Below are 9189 nucleotides of genomic sequence, written 5' to 3'. Positions count from 1 at the left end.
TTAACAAAACATATGTAGAGCTCATGGGCATATCATGCACACAATAATCATGGCAAAAATGACAAATAGCTAAACGGAGTAGCAGATCTGACAATTATCTCAAGTAGCACTCTTCTAACAGCATTTCGGGCATCAAGATGAACACAAATGGAAATGATGCAATGGAATGAAATGATGTACTCTCCGAGACAAACATTTTGATATGCTATATGCATGAATCGGATCTACGGATGCAAAGTTACGGCATGATGAACATGGGCATATGAAACATGGAAATCTCGGGGACTTTGGGAAAAAGTCAACCTCTCTCAAATCTCAGATCTAGGGTTCGTGCACGCAAACCGAGGCACGGACGGAGTTCGCCGGAACAGTGGCGGAGCTCGTCGGAGGGACGATTCCGACCGGGGCGAAGGTCGGCGAGGCCGGATGCGGCGATGGCTGGTGGCCGCGGTCCTCGGGTGGTGCGGCAACCGAGGCGGCGGTGGTGGCCGGCGGCCGGTGGCGCGGTCCGGCGAGGCTCGCCACCGGCGGGCGGAGTAGGGCGCCGGCGTGCGGGATGACGGCGGCGACGGACCTGCGAGGCGGCGGGGCAAGGAGGCAGGCGGCGGCAGCGTTCGGGCCCTCGGGGGCCGGCGATGGGCTCCCCGGGCCGCGCGATGGGGGAGGCGGCCAAGCCACTCGGGCGGTGACACGTGGCGGCGGACATCGCGGGCGGACATGTCCGTCGGCGGGATTTCGTCCGGCGGCGGCGGGGAAAAAATGGATCTAGGGTTCATCCGCGAATTTCGGAGGGGAAGGTGTTTATATAGGTAGAGGGAGCTAGGAGAGTCCAAATGAGGTGTGGTTTTCGGCCACGCGATCGTGATCGAACGACCGAGATGATGGAGGAGGTTTAGGTGGGTTTTGGGCCAACTTGGAGGGGTGTTGGGCTGCAACACACACGAGGCCTTTATGGTCCCTCGGTTAACCGTTGGAGTATCAAACGAAGTCCAAATGTTACGAAACTTGACAGGCGGTCTACCGGTAGTAAACCAAGGCCGCTTGGCAAGTCTTGGTCCAATCCAGAAATGTTTAATGCCCACACACGAAAAGAAGGTAGAAATGACCACCGGAGGAGAACGGAGCGCCGAAATGCAAAACGGACAACAGGGAAAATGCTCGGATGCATGAGACGAACATGTATGCAAATGAAATGCACATGATGACATGATATGCAATGCATGACACGCAAGCAATGACAAGGCAACAATAGCGAATAACTAGACGACACCTGGCACATCGGTCTCGGGGCGTTACATTGTGCAAAGCGACAAAGAGTTTGAAAGGACCCTTGTAATTGGCTATCAAGCCACGGCTTGGAAGCCTGGTGTATTCACCTAAAACCCCAGGTTAACCTGCCTTCATCAAGTAAGCCACTCCTGTCCAGGTAATCCTGGTATGACCCGCCGAATGTTTGACAAGTCAATCTTATATAGACCCTGAACTTGTCAAAGTTAAAACGACAATTGGTTAATTGGAGGCCCATCTTAAAAGGCTTTGTCAAATGGTTTAACTCAGAGGCCTGGCAGCCCATGAAAAGGCTCGATTTGGAGCCTGGCAGCTCGTAAAAAGCCTTGCATATTTCTTTTTTGACTCTTATTTGTTAAGTTTTTTGACTTTATAGAGGTTCATAATGTCTTATGATAAACCGGTGTCCTTGACCCAGCTTGGATCTCAACTACAAGTTGTCATTACATGATCAGTTATAAGCCGGTGTTCGTTACCCCGGTCTGGTTTTGACTAACAAGTCGCCAGTGTTATAAGGAAAACCCAGTGTTTATTATATACCGGCACGGTTTATTATCATAATCCGACGAATTAAGGACGGAGTTATCACTGCTCCGGATTGGTGTTTACACCTTTACCATACAGGCAGTTGGTCAGCCAATGAGGTATGTTACACATGTTATTTTTATATACAAACTTTGATTATCCATCCAAGTATTGTCTATTCTTGGGCATCATGACCCGTCCAGTGGTAAACCACTATGACACATTTCACGTTCTTGTATCCAGGAACACAATTCATATGGGTTAAGCATAAATAGATCCCAAAAGGTGGAACAAGCCTTCACATTATTAAAGTGTCACAAAACATGCTCGATGGCATGACAGATAAAGGAGTTTTTGCTATCCTATTACATGAAGCTTTCAAACGGCTCCAATTGAATAGTTGTTTTTAAGCATTGGCACAAATACCTGGTAAACCGGCGGCCGGTTTAAGGTGCTTCATCTGGACGGTTTGATGGTTGAGGGTCAGTTGGTGCGATCACTTCTTCTTCATCCCTCCCCAGACGCTGGAAATCAACCGTCGACCAATCGATTCCAGTTAACGCTTGAAACACAACCTCTTCATGGATAAGGCTGGAAGGGTTAATATCAGGAGCGTAGGTATGCTTACGAATTAGAGGTACAAGTTCTTCGACTTAATGGATTTCGGCAGGCTGTCTCTTCCCTTCAGCGTCATAAGCCGGTTGGAAATGAGACAAGTCTGTGTCCTCTGCCAGCTTGCTAGCTATTAGCCGCATTTCTTTGGTCAGCCTTCGGAGGTCATCATTGTCAAAGTTTGAACCGTCTTCTTTCACACCTGGATATCCTTTGATGATGTCCTCCGCTTCAAGATCTGGAATCCATGCCTTGGCTCGGATTAGTGCGGTTAATGCTCCTGCTCTTGCAGCTGCCTTCTTCAGTTCGGTAATCCGGGCTGGTAACATGGCCAGCTTCTCAAGAGTTTCCTTTATCAGTGATGGCGCCGGTTTATTGCAAGCCGCAGTACAAATCGCACGCTGGGACCCAAAGTACAGCTATTCAATAAGGGTATAAGCCTCTTTAAGCTTCATCCGCATATCTATGCCCAGATGAGCAATACGAGTGCCTGTTCCAGTTTAAAATCAGCGTTCTGGTCAATGATAAGGTTTCATGAATTGGACAAACTGCATAAAGAGATACTTACCAAAGATAGCGGAAGTCATGGTGTTTATTTGCCGTTTCAACCCAGTTAGTTTATCCACAACTGGTTTCAAGGCCGCTTCAACATCTTCAGCTCTTTTGGTTAAACCGGTTTTCTCGGTTTCCCAGTCAGCATGATCTTTGTTAAAAGACTCTTTCAGCTTTTCCATCGCTGCCAGGGCCTTGGTCAGCTCCTCTTTAGCTTTCGCGGCTTCTGCTTGTTGGGACTTCACATTCTCTTGGAAATTAGCAGTCCGGGCATCTCTATTGCTTAGTTCGGCCTACAACAGTGAAGAAATGTCAAACAACAGGATATATATTTTCTAAAGTACAAAGCGTATAACAAGTTATGCACTTCGTACTTGGGGGCTAATGACTATTTGCTCTGATTCACTACATCTTTTATAAAGTCTCCAGAACAATGCAAGCATTATCCTTGACACTTGGGGGCTAATGTACATCTGTTCAAAACGGACGCATGGATTAAAACCCGGATTACCTTGTAAAGCTAAACCGGCCTTTGGGGGCTACGTGAGGAAAGCTATATCATTACATTGGTAAAGTATCGGCCTTGATTTTCACTAAAGACCTAACATTTTGAGGGTCAGTGGGAGAGACTTAAAGTATTACAAAGACCCGGTTCACGATTAACATCATAAAACGGCCCTTGGGGGCTACTTGGGCTGGCATTTCAACTTTGGAATCAAGAAGTAAAGGGAGATGAAAATACCTCATAGCGTTCCTTCATCAAATTCACCAAACCGGCTTCATAGTCACGGTTTGAGTGCAGACGGTTTAAGAAACCGGAGTGAAGCTCTTCAGCGTTGAGATGGGCATAACTTGATAAGTCAGTACTCCATTTGCCCTTCTCCCTAGCAGCACGCTCTTCTTTGGCACTATGTTGGGCCAAGATTACGGGATGACCAGGAGAGCTGTGGCCCATGCCAGTAATGATAATATCATCTCCTTGGTCTTCAGTGGTTTTTGGCGGTGCTGACGGAGTCTCAGTACCTCTCACCGGACTAGCCCGGTTTGGAGCTGCCGGTTCAGTATCAGGAATGGCAGGATTAGCTTCTGCTGGTTCATCAGTATTCCGCTCGAGAAGGGGCGGTTCATCAGAGGTGGCTTCAGGAGGAGGGCCTTCCGGTTCACGAGTTTGGTCCGGTTCACCTATTTGCTCTTCTTCAACAACAGCCTGGTCTTCTGACGGATTATTGACCCGAGCTTTCTTGCTGGGTGTGGCTTTGGCTCTGCAAACAAAAGTAAAAGAGGTTTAGCATCTTATTCAAGATTTGCAACACATTGGAAGAAAGGGTTTGAAAGCTTACCCAGCCACAGTTTTTAAAGGAGGGGGTTGGGTTGCTGTCGACTCGCTAGAGGATGAGGGAGGTGTCACCTGATAATTTGAATCAGACGGATTAAGAGGTTGTCTGAAATAACCTGCCTTGGGATAAGAATGGTCATAAGTGGAAGAGACCTCAGACCGGCGCGTCCGAACCGGGGTATCAGGTAAACCGGCCGAAGTGACCTGTTGGCCACTGTGCTGGGTTGTCCGGCGAGCTTCACGCTACTGCGTCTTCAAAATAAATTTTGGGTCCAAGTAAGCAAGAGGATGAGAAAATCTTACTTTCCGGACTGCTTGACGGGTTTTTTGTGTTGGCATGGAGTCTGAACCGGAGGAAAGGGTAATTACCTCTACATCATTAGCTTGGCTGCCTTCTACGTCCTCCTGATAAAGATCATTATTAATGAGGTGCATGAAAAGGGAGCCAAGTGAGTCAAGTCCTACCTCAACTTCCGGATCATCAACATCTTCATCAAGTTCCATGTTGATCCAGTCAGCCGTCTTCCGCTTTGAGGTCCGCTTGACGGCTTTGGTTTTGGGACGAGATGGTTTGACCGCTTTATCCCCGGTTGGCTTTACCGCTTTATCTACGGATTTCCGTTTCCAGAAGGGATCATCACCCTATACATACATACACAGAAGAATGATTACAAGTTGAACAAATTATAGATATCAAATATGAAAAGGAAGTATAGTGCTTACAGCAGGCGGTTTGTTCTTAGTATAGAAGGGGTTCAAGCCAGTTTGACTACAGACTGATTCTGATTCATTCAAAATTTTCTTTATGCTTTCAGTGACCTATTCATCGGTCCCTGAATGTTGCAATGGCGTCGAGGGTCTTCAACATCACCGGTGTACTCACACATTAAACCGGGGGGCGGCTTAGCGGCAAGACGCTCCAAGATATCCAACAGCGCACGAAATCAACGCCTGTTAAACCGTTGGCCATAAAAGCCCAGAGCTTGGCGAGTTGAGGGGCATATTTGGCCCGTTCTGCAGAACTTAAGCGTTGCGGCATTGGATGGGTGTTGGAAAGCCGGTGATCACGATAGCCTGGGAGGGGATTCTCATCTTCAGGAGAAGTATCTCTGCAGTAAAACCAAGTCTGGTTCCATTCCTTAGGGTGGCTGTGCAGTTTGGCATGAGGAAATTCAACTTCCTTTCGCTTCTGAATTGAGACACCACCAAGTTCAGTATTGGGTCCATTTACAAATTCTGTACGCCGGTTCAGGTGAAAGAAGTCCCGGAACAGCTCAGCAGTCGGTTCTTCTTGTAAGTACACTTCACAAGAGACCTGGAAGTTGCATAGATTGGATATCGAGTTGGGTCCGATGTCTTGAGGATGAAGTTGGAAACTGGCAAGCACATCTCAGTAAAACGTTGACCCTGGCGGTTTGAAACCACGACCTATGTGGTCGACAAAGACCACAACCTCACCCTGCCTCGGGTCGGAGGATTTTCTGCTCCTGGAACTCGCCATTTAATTTCAGTTTTCTTAGGCAAGGTGCCGATGCTGACCATTCCGTTCAACTATTCCTCGGTGACCCGGGAACGAGCCTAGTTGCAAGCGGAAAATTGCTTGGCCATTGTGAAACAAAAAGCTGGAAAAGAAATGCCGGTTTACAAATCATTCATGATGACATGCAAGATGCAGTGGAATAAAAGATATACCGATAGGTGAAATTGCATAAACCGGAGACTAATGCAATAATGGATAACAAGGCAATATCGGAACAAGGGTATACAGATACTGTTAAACCGGAGTATAACAATGGAGGTAAAAGGCTCCTCCGGTTTACCAGAGGGCTAATGGTATAGATTGTTTATACAAAGGTAAATCACCGAAGTGATAAGAGGGTACAGATCTAAGGCAAAAACGACTAGGTAAGGTAAAACAAGTTTCACAGGATCACATGGGAATTTTGGATCTACCGAAGACAGAAAGGCAAAAATATTTTGACCTAAAAAGGGTAGGACCCGAAACAGTTTATGAAGGACTAGATCAGTTTTTTTGCGCATAAGGGTTTGTGGTGGTAACAGAAGATTAGCCACGGCAAGGGATATGTCAAGCGTGAAGTGTCCATCTATAGACTAAGGAGGAACAGGGAAGAACAACACCGAAGCACTGATGAACTCCAGAGAACTGCGAAGAACAAGGAAACCCTAGACAGATCTACAAGGGGGGAAAGAAAAAGACTTCTAGTGATTGTTGAAGCAATGGAGGAACGCCACAGTTCTTTGGTAACGGTCAGGTTGATGCAGCGGCCTTTGTCGAAGCAGAGGAGAAGCTCGGTGACGGCGGCAGCGCTCAGGGGCAGAGGGGTCGCGAGGAGGAAGAAGCGAAGGAGACGAAGGGAAAAATAATAAGGGCCCGTGGCCCTATTTATAAGGTGAATCGATAAAGCGACAAGTGCGGGAATCGAGGAGCTCAAAAATGGATAGTTAATAATGGTGTCACCTCGATGACTGGATATGTAGTAATGAAGGTAATCTTCAGCTTCAACGGATAGATGACGTCAGGGCGGTTTATCATGATCCTGAAGTATGACGTCACGGCGGTTTACAAGATCAAGGTGAAGATGCAAGGGTGGAATTTTTCTAAGTATTGAAGATTGACATGAACAAGTTCAAACCAATCTGGGGCCTAATGTTGGGGATATTACTACTGGACGTAAACCGGCCAGGGGTAGCGGGTTAACCTTATGAAGACTAGCAGCCCGTGAAGACGTAAGAATGATGGCGCTTTATGAAGGCCCAAGGCCCAAAGGCGAGTTAAGGCCTGTAGATGTAAACCGACCTTGTTATGTAACTTGCATTGTAAGATAGGAAGGATAGAGACCGAACCGGACACGTTTATGATCTGGCTCCGGGACTCTGTAAGCCGGCGGGCGTCAACCTATGTATATAAAGGGACGACCCGGCAACGGTTTAGGGACAACAGACAACAACTCGAAAGCCAGACAAAGCGGATTCGCTCCCTGGCCTTCGAAACCCTAGCAATACCAATCACAACTAGACGTAGGCTTTTACCTTCACCGAAGGGGCCGAACTAGTATAAACTCCCCGTGTTTCCTTGTCCGGTTTAACCCTTTCAAGCTAACCCGTTGTGATGGCTCCACGACTAAGTCCTTTCACAAGGACATCTGCCGTGACAAACCCATGATAATACTAATAAAAACAATAATACTTCAAGCACACTAATAAAGTAATCATGTCTTGGAGGGAAATATTCAAAAATGACATGCCCATGATGGTGCACCGAACAAAGGAATCTCTCCATTCGTTTATTAAAGCTCTGGTGGCTGCTAGTTGAGTTGTTTTGTTTCTGTACCAAGTACCTAGACTAGTATCTCCTAACACCCCATCGTCTTTTGATGTAAATTGGATAACACACTCTGACAGCTTGAGTCTTTTTAATTAAAAGTCAGTAGGAGCCTCTCCTAGTGTCAGCAAGTTCTCAAAAAAAAAGTAATCATGTCTTCTCAAAATATCATGGCTAAAGAAAGTTATCCCTACAAAATCATAAAGTCTTGTCATGCTCTATCTTCATCACACAGAGTATTTATCATGCACCACCCCGGTGTTAGCAAAGCAATTGTTTCATACTTTTTCAACTTTCACGCAATACATGAGCGTGAGCCATGGATATAGCACTATAGGTGGAATAGAAGGTGGTTGTGAGGAGAAGACAAAAAAGGAGAAAGTCTCACATCAACTAGACAAATTAATGGGCTATGGAGAAAGCAATAACAATAAAACTGAACGATCAATATGCTAAGCTAACGGATGGGTCTTGTCCATCACATCATTCTCCTAGTGATATGATCTCGTTATCAAATGACAACTCATGCCCATGGTTAGGAAACTTAACCATCTTTGATTAACGAGCTAGTCTTGTAGATGCTTACAAGGACATGATGTTTTGTATATGTATCCACACATGTATCAAGTTTCCGGTTAATACAATTCTAGCATGAATAATAAACACTTATCATGATATAAGGAAATATAAAATAACAACTTTATTATTGCCTCTAGGGCATATTTCCTTCAGTATCCCACTTGCACTATAGTCAATAATCTAGTTCACATCGCCATGTGATTTAACACCAATAGTTCACATCTTTATGTGATTAACACTCATAGTTCACATCACCATGTGACCAACACCCAAAGGGTTTACTAGAGTCAATAATCTAGTTCACATCGCTATTGGATTAACACCCAAAGAGTACTAAGGTGCGATCATGTTTTGCTTGTGAGAGAAGTTTAGTCAACGGGTCTGCCACATTCAGATCCGTATGTATTTTGCAAATTTCTATGTCTACAATGCTCTGCATGGAGATGCTCTAGCTAATTGCTCCCACTTTCAATACGTATCCAGATTCAGACTCAGAGTCACCTGGATTGGTGTAAAAGCTTGCATCGACATAATTATTTACGGCGAACTCTTCATCACCTCAATAACCGAGAAATATTTCCTTAGTCCTATAAGGATAATTTTGACCGTTGTCTAGTGATCTACTCCTGGATCACTTTTAGTACCTCCCTGCCAAACTTATGGCAAGGTACACAATAGGTTTGGTACACAACATGTCATACTTTATAGAACCTATGATTGAGGCATAGGGAATGACTTCCGTTCTCTCTATATATTCTGCCATGGTCAGGTTATGAGTCTTACTCAATTTCACACCTTGTAACACAGGTAAGAACCCTTTCTGTGACTGATCCATTTTGAACTCCTTCAAAATCTTGTCAAGGTATGTGCTTTGTGAAAGTCCTATCAAGCGTCTTGATCTATCTCTATAGATCTTGATGCTCAATATATAAGCAGTTTCACCGAGGTCTTTCAT

This window comes from Triticum urartu, chromosome 1A (assembly GCF_056163025.1).
Source record: "Triticum urartu cultivar PI428250 chromosome 1A, HENAU_Tu73, whole genome shotgun sequence".
Taxonomy (NCBI): domain Eukaryota; kingdom Viridiplantae; phylum Streptophyta; class Magnoliopsida; order Poales; family Poaceae; genus Triticum; species Triticum urartu.
Note: the sequence above shows the minus strand (reverse complement) of the source record.